Source organism: Phyllostomus discolor, chromosome 10, assembly GCF_004126475.2.
Source record: "Phyllostomus discolor isolate MPI-MPIP mPhyDis1 chromosome 10, mPhyDis1.pri.v3, whole genome shotgun sequence".
Classification (NCBI taxonomy): Eukaryota; Metazoa; Chordata; class Mammalia; order Chiroptera; family Phyllostomidae; genus Phyllostomus; species Phyllostomus discolor.
The window spans coordinates 54,352,904-54,379,710 of record NC_040912.2 but is presented as its reverse complement, the minus strand read 5'-3'; the positions used below and the strand labels follow the sequence as shown (position 1 = coordinate 54,379,710).

General features: G+C 35.0%; 1 protein-coding gene across 1 annotated transcript in view; it reads right to left on the bottom strand.

The window, feature by feature from the left end:
- Positions 1 to 26,807, bottom strand: part of SUGCT (succinyl-CoA:glutarate-CoA transferase) — a 996,774-nt gene that overhangs the window by 140,663 nt on the left and 829,304 nt on the right.

Genomic DNA, 26,807 nt, shown 5'->3' with positions numbered 1-26,807 from the left:
ACACCGTGTTCATGGATTGGAAGAATTAATATCATCAAAATGTCCATATTACCCAAAGCAATTTACACATTCAATGCAATTCCTATTAAAGTACCAATGGCATATTTCACAGACATAGAACAAACACTTCAAAAATTTATATGGAATTATAAACAACCCCGAATAGCTGCTGCAATTTTGAGAAGGAAGAGTAAAGTAGGAGGGATCACAATACCCAACACTAAACTATACTACAAGGCCACTGTAATGAAAACAGCCTGGTACTGGCATAAAAACAGGCACATAGACCAATGTAACAGAGCAGAGATCCCAGAAATAAGCCCAAGTCTCTATGGTCAATTAATATTTGACAAAGGAGGCAGCAACATAAAATGGAGTAAAAATAGCCTCTTCAACAAATGGTGTTGGGAGAACTGGACAGCCACGTGCAAAAAAATGAAACTCGAGCACCAACTTACACCATATACAAAAATAAATTCAAGGTGGATAAAAGACTTAAATATAAAAGATGACACCATTAAAGTCCTAGAGGAGAACGTAGGTAGGAAAATCTCAGATATTTCACGAAGAAACGTTTTTACTGACTTGTCCCCTAGAGCAAGGGACATAAAGGAAAGAATAAACAAATGGGACCTCATCAAAATTAAAAGCTTCTGCACAGCTAAAGAAAACAGTATCAAAATTAAAAGAGAACCAACTGTATGGGAAAACATATTTGCCAATGATACCTCAGACAAGGGTTTAATCTCCAAAATATATATAGAACCCACAAGACTGCACTCTAAGAAGACAAGGAATCCAATTAAAAAGTGGGCAAAGGACTTGAACAGACACTTCTCCAAGGAGGACATACAGAAAATCCAAAGACACATGAAATGATGTTCAATATCGCTAGCTATCAGAGAGATGCAAATTAAAACCACAATGAGATACCACTTTACATTAGACAGAATGGCCATCATAAACAAAGCAACAAACGAGTGTTGGAGAGGTTGTGGAGAAAAGGGATCCCTAGTGCACTGCTGGTGGGACTGCAGACTGGTACAACCACTATGGAAAGCAGTATGGAACTTCCTCAGAAAATTAAAAATGGATCTACCTTATGACCCTGCAATTCCACTGCTGGGACTCTATCCTAAGAATACTAAAACACCGATTCAAAAGAACCTATGCATCCCAATGTTCATAGCAGCACAATTTACAATAGCTAGATGCTGGAAGCAACCAAGATGCCCATCAGTAAATGAGTGGATCAAAAAACTCTGGTGCATTTACACAATGGAATTCTCTGCAGGAGAAAGAAAGAAGGAGCTCCTACCCTTTGCAACAGCGTGTATGGAGCTGGAAAACATTATGCTAAGTGAAATAAGCCAGGCAGTAAAAGACAAATACCATATGATCTCACCTTTAACAGGAACCTAAATAATAAAACAAAGAAACAAGCAAAATATAACCAAAGACACTAAAATAGAGGTCAGGCTGACAGTGCCCACAGAAGAGAGTAGAGGGAATTTAAGGGGACAGTCGGAAGGGTTCACAGGAACAAACTTAAAGGACACATGGTCATAAACTAAGGGGAGGGTGGTAATGGGAGGGAAGTGGGGAGGGGTGGGAGGGGGGACTGGATTGGGAGTAAAAAGGAGAAAACTGTATTTGAACAATGATTAAAATAAAAAAAAATTAAGAAAAGAGTTAATTCTTTTTGTGGCCAAGTAATATTCCATTGTATGTATGTGCAACCATTTTTTTTTAATCCAGCCACCTATTGATGTGCACTTGTGTTGCTTGTATATCTTGGCTATTGTAAATAATGCTGCAATGAACATAGGGGTGCATATATTCTTATGAACTAATGTTCTGGGCCTCTTTACATATAGATACCCAGAAATGAAATCACTGGGACATAGGCAGGTCTGAATAGCTAATATTCTGAGGAACTTCCATACTATTTTCCACAGTGGCTACACTGGTCTGCATTCCCACCAACAATGCACAAGGGTTCTCTTTTCTCCATGTTCTTGTCAGCATTAGCTATTTGTGGATTTATTGAAAATACCCATTCTGACAGGTGTGAGGTGATATCTCATTGTGGTTTTAATTTGTATTTCTCTGATGATTAGTAATGTTGAGAATCTTTTCATATGACTATTGGCCATATGTATGTCCTCTTTGGAGAGGTGTTTATTTAGGTCCTTTGCCCACTTTATTTTATTTACTTTTTATTGTTTTTCAAGTACCTCCCCCCCACCACTTCCCAAACTCCACCCATCCCTGCATCCCACCTTTGATCCTACCCTCTTTGGCTTTGTCCATATGTCCTTTATACACGCTCCTTGATGACCCTTCCACTATTTTCCCCATTACCGGGTTTTTAATTTGATTGGTTTTTTTTTTTTGGGTGTTGTGTAGTATAAGTGTTTTATAAATTTTGGATATTAACCTCTTACCAGTTGTATCATTGGTAAATATGTTCTCCTATTCAGTAGGTTGTCTTTTTGTTTTGTTGATTTCCTTTGCTGTGCAAAAACTTTTTTAGTTTGATGTAGTCCCATTTGTTTATTTTTTCTTTTGTTTCCCTTGCCTTAGGTGAAAAAAATTGCTAAGATAAATGTTAGATTTTATAGCCTATGTTCTTGTCTAGGAGCTTTATGGTTATTAGTCTTACATTTAACTATTTAACCCATTTAGAGTTTATTCTTGTACATGGTATAAGAGGTTTCTTTTTCACATGTATGTGTTGATTTTACCAATACCATTTATTGAACAGAATGTCCTTACCCCATTATATGTTCTTGCTTCCTTTGTCAAATATTAATTGACCATGTAGCTATGGGTATATTTCTGGGCTATTGTGTTCCATTGATGTATATATCTGTTCTTATGTCAGTATCATGCTGTTTTGATTACTATGGCCTACAACATAGTGTGATATCAGGTAGTGTGATTCCTCTAACTTTGTTCTTCTTTCTCAAGATTGCTGTGGCTACTGAGAGGCTTTGTGATCCCACATGAGGTTTTTGGATTATTTGTTCTAGTTGTGTGAAATACAACATTGGTATTCTGATAGACTTTGTGGTGAACCTATAGATTGCTTTTGGTAGTATGGACATTTTTTTTATCCTCTCCCACATACTTTTTTTTTTATCATTCTCTAAGAGAAAAGGGGTGGGGAGAGGGAGAAACACATCAAGGTGAGACAGAAACATTGATTGGTTGCCTCTCTTTTGCTCTCTGACCAGGAATCAAACCCACAACCTTTCAATTCAGTTCATGAGATGACATTCCAACCAACTGAGCCACACCAATTAGGGCAGTATGGACATTTTAATAAAATTAATTCTTTTTATACATGAGCATGATCTATGCTTCCATTTACTTGTATCTTTTTCTATTTTTTGTTCTGTATTCTATAATTTTCCAAGTACAGGTGTATTAGCCCCTTAGTTAAATTTATTCCTAGGTATTATTTTGATTCAGTTGTAAATAGAATTGGTTTTTTTCCATTTCTGATTGTTCATAACTGGTGTAAAAATGCAACTGATTTCTGAAAATTTATTTTGTATCCTGCTACTTTTCTGAATTCCTTTATCAGCTCTAGTAGTTTTTGGTGGAATCTTTAGGGTTTTCTATGTACAGTATTATGTCATCTGCAAATAAGGACAGTTTTACTTCTTCCATTCTAATTTGGATATCTTTTTCTTCCTTTTTTTTTTTCTGGTTGGATTGTTGTAGTTAGAACTTCCAGTGCTGTGTTAAGTAAGAGTGGTGAAATTGGACATCCCTGTGTTGTTCCTGATCTTCAGGAAAAACACTTTAAGTTTTTTCACATTGAGTATGATGTTATGTCTGGGTTTGTCGCATATGGCCTTTATTATGTTGAGGTATGTTAACCCTTATTCCCACTTTGCTGAGAGCTTTTATCATAAATGGGTGCTGGATTTTGTCAGATTCTTTTTCTGCATCAAATTGATATGATAATATATTTATCCTTCATTTTGTTTATGTGGTATATCATGTTAATTGATTTGCAGATATTGTAACAACCTTGCATCTCTGGAAGAAATCCCACTTGATTATGATGTATGATCTTTTTAACATATTGCTGAAGTTGGTTTGCAAATACTGTGTTGAAGATTTCTGCACTTATGTTAATCAGGGATATTAGCCTATACTTTTCTTTCCTTGTAATGTTCATATCTAGTATTGGAATTAGAATAAAGATGGCCTTGTCAAATAAGCTTGGGAGTCTTCCCACCTCTGAATTTTCTGGAGTAGTTTAAGAAAGATAGAGGTTAGTTCTTCCTTGAATGTTTGGTAAAATTTACCTGAGAAGACATTGGTCCAAGACTTCTGTTCACTTAGAGTTTTCTTTTTTTTTTTTATTAGAACTATTTCATTTGTTGTGATTGGTCTGTACACATTTTGTCTTTCTTCTTGATTCAGTTTTAGAAGATTGTACATTTCTAGTAATTTATCCGTCTCCTCCAGATTGTCTAACTTGTTGGCATATCATTGTTCATATTTTCTTCTAAACTTTTTATTTCTGTGGTGTCAGTTTTTACTTCTCTTTCAATCTGAATTTACTTATTTGGGTTCTCTCTCCCTACTAGCATTTTAAAAATAATAATATTCCAGAAATAGACAACAGATTTGGGGGTCAGGTTAGAGGAGAGCTGAGAATAGAGGAGGGGGCAGTGTGTACAGCTAAAAAAGGGCAACAAGAAGGATTTTTGTAATGGAACTGTTCTGTATCTTGACTACATCGATGCCACTATCCTGGTTGTAATATTGTAAGATAGTTTTACAAGATGTTACCATTGGGGAAATGGGTAAAGAATATATGGGATCTCCCTGAAGTACTTCTTACAACTGTATGATAATCTATAATTATCTAAAAATAAAATTTTTATGTTAATATTTTTAAATTTTAGTCTTTCATATTTTATTTTTTGAAAACTGGAATTGAATTTTCTGTATGATGTGAAAGGGAATTCAATTTTATTTTCCCCCTTAAACAGTTTTTGAGCAATCCTTCCTTTCCTCATGATCTGCAATATCAGATCTGTGGTAGGTAGATCATTTCTAAACAAGTTGGGTTTGTTTCTGGGTTCTTTGTTCTGTCCTATGGGTATGTTTGTCTACTCCAATGTTGATTCCACACTGACTAAATCGCTGTGGTTTTATAAGTATCACTGTTTCACTTGGCAAGATCCTTACCCCACCCTTCCCTTGCCCTTTGTCTTCAGGGATTCTTGGCCCTTTATACCTCTCTGTAAATTTTAAAATCACCCTGTTAAGTTCCAGAAAATCCATTTTGGGTAGAAACAACATCCTTACAGTATTATTTTACTATTCATTAAATATTTACTTTAATAATTTTCATTTATTCATTTTAATATTTTTTTAAAGTGTTACCATTTTTCATTAGATTTACCCTTAACTTTCTCATTTTTAAAGTAAAACACTTTACTTTTAAAATAAAACTTTGTATTTATTGTTTGCAGATAAAAATAAAGTTAACTTAATTTTTAATTTTATATCTGACACATTTTTATTATTAACTCATTTGTAGAATTGTCAGGTTTTCTATAAAATATATATCATCTCTGAAAAATTATACTTTTGTTTTTCCTTTCTAATTTTTATAACTTTTATTTTGTTTTCTCACATTATATTGCTGGCTAAGACTAGCAATATACTGGTAGAGTATTAGTAGAAAAGGTGTTTATTAAGTTCCCAATTTTAAAAGAAATATATTTAATGTTTTATCATTGAGTATGTTTGCACCAAGGTATTACAGACATATTTTATTAGATCAGGAAATACATTCCAAGTATTTTAAGTTTTATCATACATGCTGATTTTCATCAAGGGCTTTTTATTCATTTACTAATTATTTTCTCCCTTAATCTGTTAACATGGGGAACTAATTTTTTAATTTGAACCAACCTTATATTTCAAAACAAGTAAGTTTTGAGTTCCGTTTAAAGTTTGCTTGTACTTTCATGCATGAGATTGGCCTGCAATTTTCTTTTCTTACATTTCCCTTGTTTATTTTTAGTACCAAGAGTAACTTTATAAAGATAGCTAGAGTAAACCTTCTTTTTCTATTTCTGAAAGTATTTGTGTAAGATTGGAATTATCTAGTCTTTCACTACCAGGTGACAACTCACCAGCACACTATCTGGACTGGGGTTTTATTATTGAGAAGTTTTTTAATTATCAATGTATTCCTTTAAACAATATAGGAACGATATAGGAAAACAATATTCAGATTTTTTTCCTGAGTAAATTTTGATGACCCGTTTTCTAAGAATGTTATCACTCCACTAAGTGGTCAAATTTATTGTTTTAAAATTGTTCATTACTTATACAACTTTATAATGAGTATATCTTTTCTTTCCAGTTAATTAAAAGTTCTATTACTATGTTGCATCTTGTTGTATAGTAATGAATTTTGTTGTAAAGTTTGTAGTGTCTAACATTAGTAAGGTTACACTAGCTTAATTCTAGTTTGCATTTTCTTCATATATCATTTTGTGCCTATATAGGCAACATGTCCAAGTTTTAGGTTTTTCTCTTGAAAATAGAAAATCACAGGATTTTCTGTCTATTACATCTTTGTCTTTTAACTGAAAGATTAAGTATATTTATGTGAGCTGGTATTATTTATATTTTGGAATTCACTTGCAACATTTTATTTAGTGCCTTCTTTTTGTTCTACTATAAAAATAATTCCCTTGCCTTATTTAAGATTAATTGAGATTATTTTCCCACATTCAATTTTGTCCACATTTATTGTAATAGTTTTGGAACTATAAATAGTTTCTAAACTATTTATAAAAGAATAGTAAAGTATATATATATCTACTTTATATATATACTTTAATATATATATTTTATATATATATATTAGTATATTTATACCTTATATAGATATACCGTATATATAAACATATATATATTTACTAAGAATAGAATATATTTATTAAGAATATATTAACTAAGAATATATATAAAAATATATATTTACTAAGAATAGTAAAGTATATATAAACATACATAAAGTATATATATATATACTTTACTATTTTATATATAAAGTATATGTGTTTATATATATATATTACTATTCTTTTCCTCTTGAAATTTTATATGCATTTATTTCAGGCTTAATTTGGTGCTCCTACATTTGCCAAGATTAATTTGCCCAAGGAATTAAAAAAAAAATACAACTATTATATAAAAGAGGAGCTACAATGGAATTCAATGAAATATATAGGTGATTTATAAAGTTTAAAGTCAGGATATTAGAAGTCCAGACTTAGTATATCTTTAACTCAATTCTCCTGGCATGGGGGCTTTCAAAAAAATTATCCCACAACCAGTTGCTACAAACCTTGGTGAAAGTTGAGAAAGCAGTCTTTCCCTTCCGGCAAGGGATCTGTAAAGCTTTATAAAAAGAACGATTCTAAGAGGTAAGCAGCAAGATGATTGTATGTTTGTCTTCACTTAGAAAAGAAATGAATAATTCCTTTGTTCAGAGGAATTTTCCAATTGCACACTGGAAAAACAAAATTTTGATTATTTCTAAGAAGAGATCAGGAAGTTATAAATATATCATTTTCCTCACTAGGTTCAGTCCTCTTTTCCCTGGAGACTGAAGATGCAATGCAAGGATTTGGGTACTCAGCCTAAGAAGCATAAGCTAACCTACTTTATTTAATGGAGTAGTTCTTGATCCTCTTCAGAAGCCATGGAAGGAAACATTTATTTCCATAAATATTCATTTATTGATCAAGAAATCATCAGTTAAATGAAAATCACTGCCAACCCCTCTCCTCTTTTAGGGACCAAAGTAGCAAAACAATGTGAAAAGGGAAAAAAGTCAGTTGGATAAAATGATTGCATGACCAAAATATGTCATGTGGACACTCTGAGTGGGCAGTTTTCTAGGTGATGTGTCAGGGTGTGACATTCTACCAGCATAAATATAAAGAAAGTAATGAGGTGAATATGAGATAATAGCACCTGATTGCCACATAGGGCAAATTGCATTCTTGATCATTTTATCCACACGTAAACACAGTGCAGTAGGAGTTATTATCTCCATTTTATAGGTAAAGAAGATGACTTGGGGAAGTGAAATGACTTGACTAATATCATAAGTAGGAAAAAGTGGCATACTTATGTCTCCCTGATAGCATAGTCTAGACTTTTTCTATCACATTATGCTGTCTGGTAAGCATTTAGTACCACTTTCCACTATGATAAGAGTCTAGTGTTCCTGACCTAGGTGCAACACAGATAAAAAGAGAAAGAAACATTGCAGACACCAATATGCTAAATTACTGGCAATTTGTTATGTCTTCCATTGGCTAAAATGCTGCCTAGAAGCTCAGGTATAGTAAGATGTAAGTGATATTTAATTGACGGCTTGTTTCTTTCTCTCCTTGATGGTAGTGTGTTGTAAACTTTATTGAGATTAAATCTCCTTTGGGATCTAATTACAATAAGGCATCACTTCATATGGCATAGCAGAGCTTTCTCTTAGTAAGTCCATAGGAATATTAAGGACAGCAGTATGTAACAAAGCATCAACATCTACCTCCTTAAAAAATTCTTCTTTAATAAAGTTATATATGCCAAATATGTTTAAGACTGGTATCATTCTTGACACCGTATGATATAAGTTTAACCAGGAATGATTTTCAGCATCAAGAAGTATCTGAAGTCATGAAAGGCAAAGACCTACATCCAAGATGACTCTATCTAGTGAAGCTATCATTTAGAATGGAAGGGCAGATAAAGTGCTTGCCAGATAAAGTCAAGTTAAAGGACTTCAACATCACCAAGCTCTTATTATATGAAATGTTAAAGGGACTTCTTTAAAAAAAAGAAGAAGATCAAAACTATGAAAGGTAAAATGACAACAAACTTGAAATTATCAACAACTGAACCTTAAAAAACAAAACAAAAAAAAAACAAACTAAGCAAACAACTAGAACAGGAACATAATCACAGAAATAGAGATCACATGGAGGTTATCAGTGGGGAGGGGAAGGGAGGAGAATGGGGGAAAAGGGGATAAAAAGCATAAATGGTTGGTACAAATAGACAGGGGAAGGTTAAGAATAGTATAGGAAATGGAGAAGCCAAAGAACTTATATGTATGACCCATGGACATGGACTAAGGTAGGGAAATGATGGTGGGAGGGCATGGGGCAGAGGGGAATAAAGGGGAGAAAAAATGAGACAACTGTAATAGCACAATCAATAAAATATATTTTAAAAAAGACAAGGGGGGACGATTGAATGTGGAAGGTGGGGGGGTGGGTAAGGCAAGGGAGAGTAATGGGGAAAAAATGGAGACAACTGTAATTGAACAATAATTAAAAAATTTTAAAAAAAAGAAACCAAAGGAAATGATGCCATGGTACACATGATGTCTGAATAGCCACAAAGCAGAACCACTGATATATGTGATGATGACTCAGTCCTCTGCCATGAGGAAGCAATGTCACTTGTTTACTTTATGTCAGCCATTGATCAGAAGCATAACAACCCAAGAGGCAGTCAAGCAACTGTCCTGTGGCTGCAGAAAGATCATGGACACTGCCCATCACATTCCTTTGCAACTGATTCGTCAATGAAAAAATTTGTTCAGGTTCAAAACAAACAAAAACGAAATAATTATGATAATTAACATGTTTCTAAGACAAAAACACTAAGGTGTTGGCTCTAAAAGTCAATAAATTCTATGTTTCCATTTTACATTTCGGTTTGGTGTTCAGAGAAATTTGTGTTGGTGGGGAAATACTTTGCTTGCTACAGGCAGAGGAGGGTTTACTCTAGGGCAAGAGATAAAAAGAACTATTTTAGGAAGGAGTCTGTATTACTATAGTTGGGGGAGATAATAGTGATGTGTGAGCAGGGTCACTGATAACTTTGTAAGCAAGTAATCCTTTTGATTTTTTTTTAATATGCAAAGGGATATTATCAGCCCAAAAATGCTGAGTCATACATATATCACTTTTGCTTGAATTAGTTACCGTGTACAAAATAAACATGCACAAAATAAAGAGATGAACTTTATCCAGAGTTAGGCCTGAACTCTTTTCTACACAGTCATTCTCCCAGCTGACTTATTGTATCCAGGGGCTCATAGTTTCAATCACATGCTATCAACCTGCCTTACAGACATAAATTTTCAGCCTGGATATTCATAGCACTGTCACATCTCAAGGCAGCAGCCAGAAAATTGCCTCTTGCCTCTGGTTTGCTTAACATGGGTATCATGGAAGACACTATCTTCTTATTCATAACCATGCTTTATCTTTTGGACCTGACACCTGGCACTACTACTCTGATTTGGATATTTTGCTTTGGCTAACAATGAAGATTTTCCTTAGAGTTGAGCCATGTGGACAAATAACCTTTGAAGCAGGTACTACTAGAATTCCCATTTATAGATTATTCAACTTAGGAAAGGAACTTGCTAAACATTGAGCAGTTAGCAAGCCCAAGAGCTAGAATTTTAACCTAGAAAGCCTGATTCCAGAGCCTATACCTTTAGTCTCTATACTATGTCTATCTTTTGATAGAATCAAAAGTGGAATTCATTCATATAACACTCTAGTCTGTGATACCTCATACTATTTACTTAAATTCAAATCAAATTTATTGAGCACTTGCTATGTGCCAAGTGCTAGATAAGCACTTCGATATACTGAGTTTTTTCTAACCAACACTAACAAATATCTTTACCAGGTACTGTGCAAGAAGGCAGAGATATAAAGGTAAATAGGCATGGTCCCTTTTCTGAGGCTGTATGTCACAGATGATTAGAAACTAATGTGATAAATGCTTTAACAGTGCAGAATTAGAAGAGGAAGCACAAGGCCCTGGCCTGGTAGTTCAGTTGGCTAGAGTATCGTCTCAGTTGGCCAAGGTTTTAGATTCAATCTCTGGTCAGGGCACATAAAAGAATCAACCAATGAACACAAAAATAGGTGGAAAAACAAACTGATATCTCTCTGCCTCTCTCTCTCTCTTCTCTCTCTCTCTCCCCCATCCCTCTTCAATAATTTTTTTTTAAAAATCAAAAGAAAAAAGAAGAGGAAACATGGAAGTTGTTCTGAGCTGACCAAAAACAACTTTACAAAAGTTGTAAGCTCTACCTTTCAAGTAGAGTCTTATAATAGTATATATGTGCAAAGAAGATAACACTGGGGATGTGTGTTGGGGGGTGGAAGTCAAGGACTTTGAAAGAGTGTAATATTTAGAAATCTACAAGTACTTGATTCTGCATTTCGGTGAAATGAGACTAGAAAAATACAGGACAAAGCATGAGGGGTTTTTTTGTGTCTTTTGTTTGTTTTTGTTTTTGTTCACACTAAAGTTTGGACTTTATCCTATAGTCCGGAAGTTACACTCAAATACCTACAGGTGCTAGGCAAATAAGGCCAGTGAGTGAAGCAGAATGGGTAAACAACATTAGGGAAAACAGGGAAGGATATACCAAACTGAAGATAATAACTGCCTTTCAGCTCCTGTAGATTAGATCCAGGCTTTCCACACATTTTGTTTCTCATGGTAATTCCTAAGTCCAAGTTTATATGTGAAATCTACACATTTTTAATCTTAGCATCTAGAACCACAGAATTCCTAGGGTAGGCAAAATTTTCTCCCTGTCCATAGAAAGTACACATTTTATCTTTATGACTCATGCATTGAAAACCAAATAGAAAGTTTATATTAAATTAACAGCAACATTGACAAGAACCAAAGTTTTAAAAATTCAGTTCTAATCTGAACAGGATGGGTAATTTGAAAGAAACCACACCTATGATATTTCCTGCTGAACTTTAGTGCAACTATCAGTCAGACCTCAAGGACATAACTGAATGTTTTCAGTGGCATGGTTTACATTTGTCAATAACTATGAATGTATGGTAAAAAAAAAAAAAAAGGCTATAAAGGCCCTTGGGACTCACCTAAATGAAAATTTCTTACAAGAAGAGAACAGTCCAGTGAACTTGAATTTATTGTATAAATGAGGAAGGGTGCTTGGAAGTATATTCCAAAACCTTGCAGCTTTATATCTAATGAAGCAAGGGAATTAACAACTGTGACTGAGAAGTGCAAAAATAAACTTAGATCTTTTGGATAAGCTAAAAAATAACTTCCAGGGAACAACAGTAATATATTTCCTACTAAAGAAATCATGACATTGTTGTATATACCATGGAAAAGTATACTTGCACAAAGCAAAAAAAAATCTCAAAAGTCATGAAATCCTTCTGTAGAGAAAAAGTCATTACCTAGCCCTGGCTGGTGTAGCTCAGTGGATTGAGCACAGGCTGCAAACCAAAGTGTCGCAGGTTTGATTCCCAGTCAGGGTACATACCTGGGTTGCAGGCCATGACCCCCATCAACTGCACATTGCTCTGTCTCTCTCTCTCTCCCTCTCTCCCTCCCTTCCCTCTCTAAAAAATAAATAAATAAAATCTTAAAAAGAAGTCATTAGCTTACCTAACAGTAAGCAAAGGAGTCACTAACAATAACACAATACCATTCCTACTAACATATCATTTAGTATTTGACAACCTATGGGACCTCATTTGTTTCTCCAAACATAATATACATAGTATCTACAGCCTGTCAATCATACACACTGCTCTGTCTCAAGAGCTTTGCTTAAGTTCCCTATTCATCTTTCACCTGCTCCACAAGTGTAGCACCTTATTTATACATCATTTTCTGTTTCCTTAGTACAGACCTTTAGCTAAGAATATTGCTATCAGTAAGCACTAACCCCACCCCTGTTGATCAAGCTTGTTTCTCAAATAACAGTGACTATTTTCAAGCAGCACCTGCACAGTCAGTTATAGTGAGTATATGCATATGGTGGCGGGGAGTCAACCAAAGCCAATGTTTTCCAGAACAAATCCCGGGCAACTCGGATGATAGATTACCACACTACTATTAAACCTGTTTTTCTTTCACCCCACTCCAAATATAATATCTCTCCAGGAGTTATTATGCTAAATTATAAGATGCTGACCTTTATAGACATCTAAGAAAGAGTTCAGTAACTGGAGCATACAGATGGTACATATTAAAAAATAATTGCCAATATTTCATATATGCTATTATGTGCCAAGCAATGTGTATGAATTATTTCCTTTCATTGTCTGTTAAACCCTTTTTACAATAAAAAATCAGGGGTAGAGAGGGTATATAATTTTCAAGGTCACCCAGCACCCAGACAGTTTAAACAGAAGATCTGGGAATTCCAGCCAAGATGAATGTATAGGTAGATATACTTTGTCTCCTCACACAGCCAAAAGAAGGACACCAACAAATTTAAAAAAAAAAACAAAAACCCAGAACTGCCAGAAAATTGAACTGTATGGAAGTTCAACAACCAAGGACTTAAAGAAGAAACATACATCCAGGTTAGTAGGAGGGGCAGAGAGGACATATGGCAAGCAGAAGCTAGAGATCTGTGCAGGCAAGGTGTTGGCTGCTGGCCCCACATTTGCCTGTGGATAAACCAGTAGTAACAACTGGGGAGCCAGACAGACCATGCAACTGCGGGTTCCAGCACGGTAAAAGAAAGCCTCAAAACATGTGGCTATAAAAATCTGTGGGGGTTGTGGTGGTAGGAAAAGCTCTCAGCCTCACAGGAGAGTTTGTTGGAAAGACCCACAGGGTCCTAGAATGTACACGAACTCACCCACTCAGGAATCAGCATCAGAAGGGACCAATTTGCATGTGGGTAGCAGAGGAAGTGACTGGGAACAGGATGAGAGCCCAGCAAGTTAACAAGGGGCATTGTTCCCTCTCTGACCACTCCCCCACATACAGTGCCACAACACATTGGAAACATAGGGGTACCAGAAGGAGAAGAGGAAGAGTAAGAAATTGAAAGCTTGTTTGAAAAAATAATGAAAGAGAACTTCCCCAATTTGACAAAGGAAATAGACTCCCAGGAAGCCCAGGAAGCCCAGGAAGCCCAGAGAGTCCCAAAGAAATTGGACCCAAAGAAGCACAAACCAAGGTACACCATAATTACATTACCCTAGATTAAAGTAAGGAGAGAATCTTAAAAGCAGCAAGAGAATAGGTACAGTTACCTATGAAGAAGTTCCCATAAGATTATCAGCTGATTTCTCAAAAAACAAACAAACAAAAAAATCTTATAGGCAAGAAGGGGCTGGCAAGAAGTATTCAAAGTCATGAAAGGCAAGCACCTGCAACCTAGATTACTCTGCCCGGCAAAGCTATCATTTAGAATGGAAAGGCAGATAAAGTTAAAGGAGTTCATCATCACCAAGCCCTTATTATATGAAATGTTAAAGGGACTTCTCTAAGTAAAACAAGATCAAAACTATGAACAATGAAATGACAACAAACCCACAACTATAAACTACTGAACCTAAAAAAACAGACAAACAAACAAAGAAAAAAAGCAAAAACAAACTAAGCAAACAACTAGAACAGGAACAAAATCCAGAGATGGAGATCATCTGGAGGATTATCAGTGGGGAGGGTATGAGAGAATGGGAAAAAGGTACAGGGGATAAGAAGAATAATTGGTAGGTACAAAATAGACAGGGGGAGGTTAAGAATAGTATAGGAAATAGAGAAGCCAAAGAACTTATTGTGCAACCCATGGACATGAACTAAGGTGGGGGGTAATGCTGGTGGGAGGGGGGTGCAGGGTAAAGGGGAATAAAGGGGAGAAAAAAATGGGACAACTCTAATAGCATGAGCAATGAAATATACTTTAAAAAATTTTTTAAAATTAAAATAAATAAATAAATAAATAGCCAATCTATGATCTGAATTGGGACTGCCTGGTGCCAGGGCCAAAGCTATCTACCCCATTGAATACTATCTAATTACTGCCTTCCTCCATATAAAGGTATGTATTATTTTCACCAAAAGTTGCTTTCTGCCTCTCTTTATCAACTTCTATTCTCTCCTTACTCCCTCTGGTGGGCTCCTCACCTAAAAATTAAGAGGAGGTTTAAGGCCATTGAAATAAGGAAAATTCCAATTTCTCCCTGGAAGGGAGAAAATTTCCCCCTGGAAGGGAGAAATAGTCCAGAATTTTCAAGAACAGAACAATTCTGAGAGCAAGAGACTTGGATTGTCTACTAACAAACAAGATTTGAAGGTAGGCATACATGATTAATTATAGAATTCAAGACAGTATGTCTAGAAGGAATCATATGAGTCAAGGGTGAGGAGAGAAAGTTCTGGTGAATTCCATTACCATAGTTAAAAGACAACAGTAAAAAGGAGAGAGGCTTGGAAAGCCTATGGGAAAGGTAAGTAGAGGTCTTTATTGCCCAATGTCTTCTAAGACCCTTAATGTGTCTTGCTGGCCACCTACTTAACAGGTAGGATTTTATCTAGAAGGAAACACTAATAGGTAGCTCAGTTGTTTAAAGCATCATCCTGATACACCAAGGTTATGGGTTCAATTCTCGATCAGGGAACATACAAGAATCAACTAATGAATACATGAGTGGAACAATAAATTGACCTCTCTCTCATTTTCAATAAATAAAAAAATTAAAAAAGAAACTTGAAAAGACTAGATCTTAATTATTCCTATTACAAACAAAAAGAAATGATGTAATGTCACAGAGGTGTTAGCTACAATCATATTAATGTACCAAATCAACATGTTGTATACTGTGAAATTATACACTGCTATATGTCAAATATATTTCAATTAAAATTGTTAATTAAAATAAACAAAATAAGACCAAATTTTTTAAAAAGTAACTAAGCAGGAACTCAAAAGTTTAAAAAAAAATTAAAAGGAGATGAAAATTCTATGCTGATCCTTCTCTACCAGGACAGAAACTGCATTACAACATTTGAATATTAGGATTTTTTTTTTTGCTGCTCCAGAGAAACTTTATTTCAATGACAAATAGTTACCAAAATAAGGAACAACACTGTATAGCTTTGCCTTCAGTTATATTAGGATTTTAAGAAGATAGTTCCAGATGATACATTTCTATAAAAGAATACTCTAAAGAAAGAAGGCCTCATGTTTTTCATTCATTTATTCACTTATTCATTCACTTGTTCATTCATTCAAAATTAAGTGTCCTCAATATCAGTGCTTCAAACTCTAGCATGCATAAGACCCTCCCAAGGGCAGATTTAGGTGTGCAAACTCGAAACTGCATTTCCAATAATCTCCCAGGTGATCCTGCTGGTGACTGAACACACCTTCAGTGGAAAGACTATATAACTGCATATGTAAAGATCCTGGGAAGGAAAAGCAAGGCCAGGCTACAATAAGACAGGGAACACAACACAACAGCTCCCATCTGAGAGGGCACTCCTCCAGTCAAGCACTTCTCTCAACTATTTTGAGTCCTTCTAGGAGTTTACATGGCTATGAAAATGAGGTAAATGAAGCTAAAGGCCCCTTTTATGGAGGTGGGACAGATTTTTAAAAGGATTTTCCTTTTGTTTTCTCAAAACTTAAAAAGAATACATCTGTTAATATTTTATGTTTACAATTTTTCTTTAAAAATTTTTAATTTTCACCTAAGGACATTTTTTCATTGCTTACTTAGAGAGAGGATAGGAGAGAGAGAAACACCAATGCAAAAGAGAAGCATTGATTGGTTGCCTTCACACAAGGACTGAGTATTGTGTATACACACCTGGTTTGGGGATCGCACTCACAACCTAGGTATGTACCCTGACCAGGAATCAAACCTGCAATCTTTTGGTTATGGGAAGACACTCCAACCAGCTGAGCCACACTGGCCAGGGACAATTTTTCTTTTTGTTATATAAAGGATATAGAGTTGATTATAATAGATATTTGGCTTTCATGCATATGAGAAAAAACATACACATATAAGTGATATGTATACATTTATAAATCTATTCATTTTGTATATTACATACAAAATAAACATTTATGTTACACATATAATTCATACTCAAATTGCACTGTACTGACCTCAGAGGAGAGGTCAATAAGCCACTTGCTGCACTGCACTTGGATATCTGATTCCGAGCCATTGTACTCAGCCTCACATCTATTTACAGGAGAAGGGAATGACTAAGTATGCTAGATAGACACAAATAGGAGTGGCAATTGCCCTCTGAAAGTATTCCTATTGCTAGTGCCCCCATTTGATGAAATCTCCCTTATATGTTTTGTTTTCTCAGATTAAGAGAACAATATAATATAGTCAATCATCTGTTCATTGTTTTTCACAATTTAGAGATAGAATGCTCAAGTGATCTTATCCCAGGCCCTGGCCCTTGGCATAAATATCTTTCCATTTTTCTCACATGGTGTCTGTTCTTTTTCTTATCATAATGTGATTGCTCTGTTTCATGTGCATTTTGTTGCAAATTGCCTAAATACTTTCAGGAAAAAAGACAGGAAATTCAGTACAACATGGGTTCTTGAACTTAATTCATTCTGAAACACTGTTTGGGAAATCATTTGTAAGAAAACTGAATCTCTTTTATTTGTTGCCTGAGAGATGTGTGACTGATCATAGATGTATCAGCATGAAAGGGTTGCTGGTTAGAAAATCAAGACTGAAATTTTATTAGACAACTGAGATTTTTTTGGTGAACAACTTGGTCGAGAACTGAATTGTTCAAGAATCAGGATGTTAAAGAACTGAGGTTTGACCATGTATAAATATTGATCCATTTGTTGATTCAGCAACAGTGGTCAAGTCTCTATTATATGAAAGACACTGGGGGCTAAGGGAAGTAATGTCCCTGTCTTAGAGATGTAAACAGCAACTAGACAATTGCAATTTGTGCAACTTAAAGGCTCAATACCCTCACTATGTGTTTGAATTAATGAGATTAAGTATATAAGATAAATAACGTTTCCATTACGATTTTGTTTTTTCATCAAAAAGTTAGTCTTAAAAACCAAATTAGTTAGTGATTCCCTGTGGTTTTGTGAGTTAATTGAAAGTCAGAATCAAAAGTAACAGTCCATTTCCAAAAATAAGAATCAGAAACTGTTCTTGTTAAATCAAAACAAGGCTCATTTTCTTTCAGAGAACTGTGACTTCAAGGAAGCAGGACATCCTAGAGAATAAATCATTCACCTGGCCAATGATCAGGTGAAGTATCTGTGCTTTTTTTTTATCTATCTGCAAATAGAAGCAAAGGAAAAGAAAAAGCAGCAACTCCTATGCCTGCTGGAAAGGGGAGAGACAGAGATGAAGAGATTGCCATTGCCATTACCAACACCACTATTGCTCGCACTGTGCAATGACTCACAGGTCATCATCTCCTCTCATAGTGAGACCTGCTTCTTATGTATCAACTGTAAGGGAAGCTGAAAGTCAAAGAGATGAAGTGATTTTCAAAAGTCAAAAAGAAGTGATAGAGCCAAGATTTCAGCAAATCACTTCCAACAGCACTGTTGGTAGATTCATTTCAAGTGGTCAATGTTGTTTATGATCTATACAGTTTATAAATAACTATTATATTGCATGATGTCACCTCAATATGTCACATGGACATTTTATTGACCAAAAAAAGGAAGTGAGGATATTTCACCTGAAAGGACACATTAAACACACATGTAGGAAACATGAAGTAGGAGCATGGTAAATCAGCTTAAAGAGGAAATATATGTGTTCAAGAGTTATTTACCAATTTCTCCTCTATTTAAACTAAGAGAAATTCTCTTTTCCACACACATGATGTTTAATAATGTATCAGTCAGTCATCTCTTTTGGACATGTCCCTGAAATAGCATTATTAACCTGCATTTCCCAATGATTTGTTCCTAAACTGACCTATTTATTTATGTATATGCCAACTCCCTCTAAGAAATTTGAATCCTTAAGAATAAAACTTGTAAACAAAAATTTTTGGCTACTCATCTTCAAAATCTACATTTGGGTGAGATTTACATTTTGATATAATTTAGTGGGAATTCTCTACTTCTTATGTGTAACAGTTTTAGTTTCAGGCTCAAATACAGGGGACTTAGCAGATTAAAACTTTGCTAAAATACATGCTCTTCCAATACCAGAAAACATAGTTATTACATGACTTTTCTGAATGGATACAATCAAATAAATGTAGACTTATACATTTGAGCTTTTGGGAGCCAAGCATCTTCTGGGAACACGTACTTTTCTCTTTCATACTATCATTAGTATGATAGATAGATGAGCAATAGTTTTGTAAAATGTACAAGACTATTAAAATACATATTATGATTTTCATAATATCTGTCCACTCTGAACCAATAAACTTCAATATGTTGACTTTCTAAGAAAGAGGATTAAATTATCTGTTTTGACAGGTTTCCTGCATGCTAGATATAAAGTAGTATGTTTCAGGGTTTTGTGACTTGTTTTAGGATGGCTTGAGGAGTCTTTAACAACACTAAGAGGATTTTTTTTATTGTATTGACTTGTGACTTAAGTGCCAATACAATCACTGCTGGTTGAAGCAAGGCTAACACCAAAACACCTCAGAAACAGACACTAGCTGACTGTCTGTGCTAACCTGTTAGGAATCTGACACATTCAATTTGGACTTAAACTTTGGTGCACTGTTCTCACACCCATGCCCATGAATTCTGGTGGTTTGAAAGCAGTATGAAAACTTGGATTTAATTTTTCCTCAACTTCTATTCATCTCATTCATTGGATGGAAGAGTCAATGAATAAATCACTAAGTCTTGCCCAGCATTCACTGACTGCAATCCAGGAAGAAGCACCTCTTATGTGGTTAGTCACTGAGAGTGACATCCTGTGCACAGTTGCCTCTTCTAATATTACATGCTAAAATAGAGCCATCAGTAAGGCTTGTGTACAAAATAAAGGCTTAGCACCTGAATTGGACTTAATTTCCTCATGAAGTTAAGTCCTTGTAAGGAGAAACACTTGCTTTGACAGGAGATTTGTACATAGCCTGCATTCCAGACTGAACAACTGCCCAAGGAGTGAAAATTCTATGCACAAAGTGGTGGGAAACAGAATACTCTCTGGCCCTTTGCCACCACCCAAGCCTGGAATCTTCACAGTATCCATACAAGAGTACCCTCTCTGCTCTCACCTCTAAAAGGTCCTATTTGGACAACTACAAGCCTCTTAAGAGACTGCAGATTCATCAGTGATTCTTGAGGACCACTATATCTAGAGTGGATAAACAATGTTGTTTTAGAATGCTCATTGCAGCTTACCTCTGTGTCGATGTAATTTCAAAACAACCAGTGCAGAAATGAAAAAAATTCATTTTCATGCAACTGGTTTGACTTCTTCTTGGAATTGACTATATTTGGTCTAAAACTGACTTTTTTCTCATTGAATGAGCTAACATTCCTAAGAAGCATTTAAATAAGCTATACCATTACACCATAGGAATGGCTGAGTACTACATCAAGGTCTATTTTCATTTGATTATATGGGTATTTATTGTACAAAAGTAGAGCAAGACTATGATTTGGCCAAGAAACTTTGTTTCCTACATTATAGTATGAGCGATCTAGGATTTCTTTAAATTAAAGAGCTGCATGCTTGTTTTATGTACACAGCTTTAAGCCTTTTTATATTTAATGTTTTTATCTATTGGTGTTATTTATGGAGCTTATTATTCAGGAGAATTTACTGGTAGTAAAATGCACTTGTTGGCAATTGAAAAAGAGGAAGTACTTCACTTTGTCAATTTGTGGTGGATGAAATTGTTCAGCTAGAATACAAACTAATTGTGAAAATGGCCTCCAACACAATCCAGTTTTCTTCATATTTAAATGGATTTTATGAAGGTTTTCTTGGTCAAAGACTTCATATTTAAATGGAGTCTTTATATAAATATATAAATATTTATGTACTTAAATATATTTAAAATACATAAATATTTTAAATACTTTTCTTCATATTTTAAATAATGGATTTTAAAAATGAAAGTTTTCTTTTTCAAAAACTTCTACCATACCTGTTTTTATCTGGGTCCAGAATACCTATGCAATATTCAAATCCCTCATGATAAGGCAGTGTTAAAATGCTTTGCTTCCAACTTTAGAAGTCTCATTGAGAATTATATTTTCTACTTCAAGTTATAGAAAACAAAGTGTCAAAGCTACCATTCCTTCATATATTGTACACATAAATAGGGATAGAAGAAACTTTATCCCCACTGTAGCAAATGCAAACAAGAAGACACTCTTCAGTAGCAAAGAAAATCGAGGTTATAGGAACAAAATGAAGCTGCTTAAGAAAATGGTCAATTATGGAATGTTCTGTGCATGAATATGTCCATTAATTAAGAAATGAACTAAAATTACTAATGGATTTCACAATGGCCACCAACGAGCTGCCAGTTGGCTGTAGCTTGGTGACAGATGGTAGTGACTGATCTGGACTAGATCTGACCTAGAGATAGTGCACCATTTATTAAATTGCAGCCCCAAATAAAATTCCACGCATTGCAGCATTTCACCATTATGTCCCATAGTGAGATGCACTGATAGTACTACTTATCCGCTACCCCTGCTACAGACAGAAAGCTATTCAAAGGGCTCAACTATAACTCACAGTAAAGAAAGTCCATTATACCTCTAAGGAGATGAAAAGAAATGTGACCTAAATGACTGCCACCTCGAAGAGTCATAGGACAAAATGGGAACTCTACTTTGTACTGATCTGGTTTGGCATCTCCCATTACCAAAAGTTACCCCTCACTTTTTTTAATCAAGGGGTTCTCATTTACACAGTAACTGACAGGTAGTGATGGTTTGTGTTTTGCTTTAATCCATCAATACATCCTCAGAGTAAAAAGAGCTGTTCCAGAACCTAACAATCTAGGGCTTTTGCATAAATAAGTCACTGTGGGGGGCACATCAAAAGTCCCAATTACTGTCACCAGACTCATTGTTTGAGTATTTGGAAAAACTAACCTTAGCTGTGCTTTTGTAAGCTCAGGCTCATTAAGACCAGGAAAAAAAATCCTATTATCATAAATACAGAGAGAAAATACAGGTCTGTTTTAGAATCTTTTGTGTAACATATTGTAGAGCTTCCTTCATGTTTTCAAAATTCCATATAGTTTCTTGTCCTATTTCAAAGATGATACATAAAAGATTTGTTTTAATACAAGATAGATACATACATTCAAGAAGCAAAAATATGATGTGCAGAGGGCAGTATTTGGTCACAATAAGGTCAGTATTTTACTTCTTTCAAAGAAGCAAAATACTACTATTAAGAAAGATCACATTTAACATGTTACACTAATCTTTTTATTTTTTAATAAAATTTCTTGTTTTAGCTGGAAGGATCCTGAGAAATACTGTAGACTCTCCCTCTCACTCATGTCTACTGAAAGGCCCAAAATAGAAGAGTGAATAGAGATTCCTCAAAGATCTGGCAGAAAAGCTTAAAGGCCTGACCATGTATAAAATTTCTTTGTAATCTCATGATTTATCCTAAAACTGTATTCAAATTTTGCATTTGATTCTACAGCTGCGGGTTAAAAAATGACATTTAATGCTGCTCCATTATATAAAAATAATGTGCCAAGATGTGACATTTTTATCCTATAGCTTTGTGAACACCTGAGAATTATTTATCCCAATTCTCCCTGTGTTCACCCAGTTCTCAACCTCATTCTTCCTTTGAGTTTTCTGTTGTGAGCTTTTCCTGACATAGTTTTCAGTTTTGTTTTTTATTGGTGGCTTGTAGAGATCCCACACATTTTGAAGTTCCTTAACATGTGGCTCTTTAGTGCTGGCCACAGATCAGTATGATGCAAAGGGATCAAAATGGGAAAAACAAGTGGAACCAAAAGTTCCTCAGTACAATTAGAGTTAAGAGTGCAGAAAGTCATCTAATGCAAACACCTCTCAGCCAGAGCAGCAGGACAGTGAAGAAGAAAAAGGAGAAAGAGGGAGGGGAGACAAGGGGAAAGGGGAGAAGGAGGAGGGGGTGGATAAGAACGAGAAGGCCAAGGAGAAGGAAGGGGAAGGGGAGGTGAAGAATAAATATGGGATAAGGTAAACAGCCTGGAACACAATGAGAAATAGATTGTGACAAACAGGATTAAAGAATACCAGGGAAGAGAAAAAAAATGTCCAGATGGCTTCAGAAAGAACAGCACAAGTAGAGGTCAATACACCGGAGAGCTGGGGTAGCCAGTGACCTGAAGGAAACACTGCTGGTGCAGGTTGGAATGGGAAGGGAACCATAGAGAAAGAGGAACTCAGGGAGGCTGGTAAGTGCCAGGTCATGGATGGTTTTCTAAGCTATATTAGGGGCTAGGGTTTTATACTAAGTACAATGGAGAGAAACTAAAAAGTTTAAACATGATGAAATTTACATTTTAGGAATGCTGCATAAGAAATCTCAAACAAACAAACAAACAAACTCTAGATCAACCTTAATAGCTGAAACAACTATATTCAATCACCTTTTCAAACTGGTCTCCTTTCACATTTGTGAGGTTTTTAAATTTTTATATTATATAGTCTTTGGGAAGAAAGACTAAAAATAAATGTTTTCTAGATTCTAATATTGTAAGAACTCGTTCCCAGAGTTTGTGGCAATAGTGTGGATACTGGCTCATACACAAGTATGTGGAATCCATTTCAATAAGTATTATTTAAAATGTTCAACGTTCTTTCACTGAAAAAACAAATGCCACTGCAGAATCACTTAAAAATGTTTATGTATATACCTAAAATTGCACACTGCTGATAGCAATTTTAAATGGAAGGCCAAAAGTTGTTTCTCTCCTTTTATTGGACTATGATTAAACAAGTCAGAAAGCCTAGCAGTTCATTTATCAGAAAAAAAAAATGTATAGATGCGTGATGCATGAAAGCTACAGCCATTATGTCATGACTTTATTTGTATTACATTATATAGACAAAGAATGTTGACCCTTAGGCGTCCAGCTACTGCCCTGTTACCTACAATAAAAGTCAGATATTTTCCTCATTACTTAATAATACCAGATCTCAAATAAGCATCACAACATGAAAAACACATGTTAAAATGTGACACTCAAGGTCAGCTTACACCGAATACTTGTTAATTTTTAAACGCCTGATTCATTCTCAAGAATTGCTTCTGAAGTATTTCACAAAATTTTGTTGAACTTGGTTTTACAAATTCATGACTGAATACACATATGAGCAACAAATAGGAACTTGACTTACTATTTATCAAAATAACAATAAAACGGAAAATCTAGTTTTTATACTAGAATGTTCATTACTTAGCATGAAACATGATTTTATACAAATGACCAATATCAAGGGAATAGTTCATAATTTTATTTCAATTATTTGTATTTGTATTAGCCCCTTAATATGTCAAATAATCTCTTAAATCTATTAAAGTCATGATTTCCAATTTAAAAAGAAAGTAATTATCATGTTATTATACGTTATATCTATTTTAAAACTAAAACATAGAAATAAAAAAAGGAAAATAAAATTCTTATATGGCACCTCCCTCAGTAACCACCTCTAATATAAATTTAGTTCTAGCTTTTTTTCAACATTCTTATCTACATATCTATAGATATTTTTTGAAGAATCAGAATGAAAACAAGCAGTAAAGTTCTTTCCATGATAATTTATCTTCATCAATAGCATCATTTTTAATGATTGGAGACAGTGCCCTGATATGGATATGCTGTAATTTGTTTAACTGATCACTGATTGTGAATATTTAAATTATTCCAACGTTTTGGTTTTATAAATATTATGGTAATGAGCAAATATATAGCTTAATCTTACTACACATTCTGGATTATTTCCTCAGCATGAAGTCCAAGAAATACGATTTGTGGGTCAAAGGATGGACATTTTACAAATGTTTATACATAACTGCTAAATTGCATCCAGAAAGATTATACAGAATTGCAGTCCCACTACAATTGAGTAGATGACATTTTTCTGTCATATTGTTTCTTTCTAGCTGCTAGCATACTTCCTGATGCCAAGAGGCACATGGGATGCCCATACACTTTAATATCCTTAAAATTGAGTCACATTTAACAATTAATGGCATATCATAGTTTAACTAGTGGTTTGTTATTTTTTCCCTTTCTTACCGATACTTCTAATATAGTGTTGCATCATATAATCAATGTCTGAAATGACATAAAATATCATATGGCTTTATATGTGTGCCTGTGTTTAATAGATACACAGATGATTTTAGTTTTTATATAGTCAATTCTCTCTTCTTTAGGTGTCATGCTCATGATTTCTCTAGTTTTATTTAATAAATATTCACTTGTATTTTTCTATTATATTTTAAATTTAAATATTTAATAAACTTGAAAATTAGTTTCTCACAAATTAATTAGTTAATTAGCTTAAAAATATTTACTGAATTTTGTTCACATTTAGATTTAAACATCACATTTAAACTTTATTGTATTTCAACATTAGTAATCTCTGTTATTTCAGTGTCTTCAACACAACAAGCATTTAATACATTTTCATTAATTGATTAATTAAATTTGTAGAAATGATTTGTAGACTTTGGTATAAGTTAAGATTTTGAAGTCATGTTTAAAGCAGTGGTCCCCAACCTTTTTGGAACCAGGGACTTGGTTTCGTGGAAGATAGTTTTTCCATGGATGGGGGTGCGAGGCTTTATATCCTGTTGCCAGATGTAGCTTAATTGTCACTTGTCACTCACTAATAGGGTTTTAATATGAGTCTGCAAGCAATTGACTTATTATGTTCTCTGTGTAGTGTAACCTCTCTGCTAATGATCTGTATTTGCAGCGGCTAGCCAACACAAGCATGACTGTCTCAGCTCCACCTTAGACTACCAGGTATTAGATTCTCATAAGGAGTGGGCAACCTAGATCCTTTGCATGTAAGTTCACAGTAAGGTTTGTGCTCCTATGAAAATCTAATGCCACTGCTGATCTGACAGGAGTCAGAGCTCAGAGACATAGAGGGCTGGCTATAAATACAAGATGAAGCTTCACTTGCTGGCCTGCAGCTCACTTCCTGCTGTGTGACCCTATTCCTAAAAGGTCACAGACTGGTGGCCTGGGGATTGAGGATCCCTGGTTTAAAGCATCTGAAAGGATTCTGGTCTTAGGTGTGAAGATGCCAATCAGCAGTTTTGGCTCCCAGACTTACTGCTGCTTCAGCCACTGTACTAAATGATAGGACCCAGTAAATTAAAAAGTATGGTTCTTCAATGCTTGAACCATTCTTCTGGTCCACTAAATTCAGGGAGGAGGGATTACTGAGCAGGGCTAGAAAGTCTTTTCACCAAAATTCTACAGGAATTTACTGAGAGCACCCAAGTATATATAAAGAATAATTGCATCCTCCCCGCCCTGCCCCCACACACCCACCTCAGCGACTAAGTTCCAAAGTACATAATTTATAATATCCAACTCAGTGCACTCAACTGACACTTGATGAGGAGCTGTTCTGTCCTAGCACTAATGGCAGTCAGATAGGTACAAAAAAGTTTTTGTCCTCAGAAACCAGCTAGTGAGGGGAAAAGTTGTCAATGAAAAGTGGACAAAATTCAACCCTTAGTTTACCAATGTACACTGGGAGAGCAACAGAACAGAGAAGCAAACAGTGGTCTAAAAGTAAGAGGGAAGACCACATGGAGAGGAATCTAAAGAAGCCAAGTGGAGATACGAAGGTGGGAACAGCTAAACAATCATATGGGGAATGTACCAATATTGCCTGGTTAAGGAAATTGCAAGCAGACCTGTGAGCTCTGCCACTGAAATGACAGTGAGAATGTCAAATGGGGAAAGTCTGGGGAAAC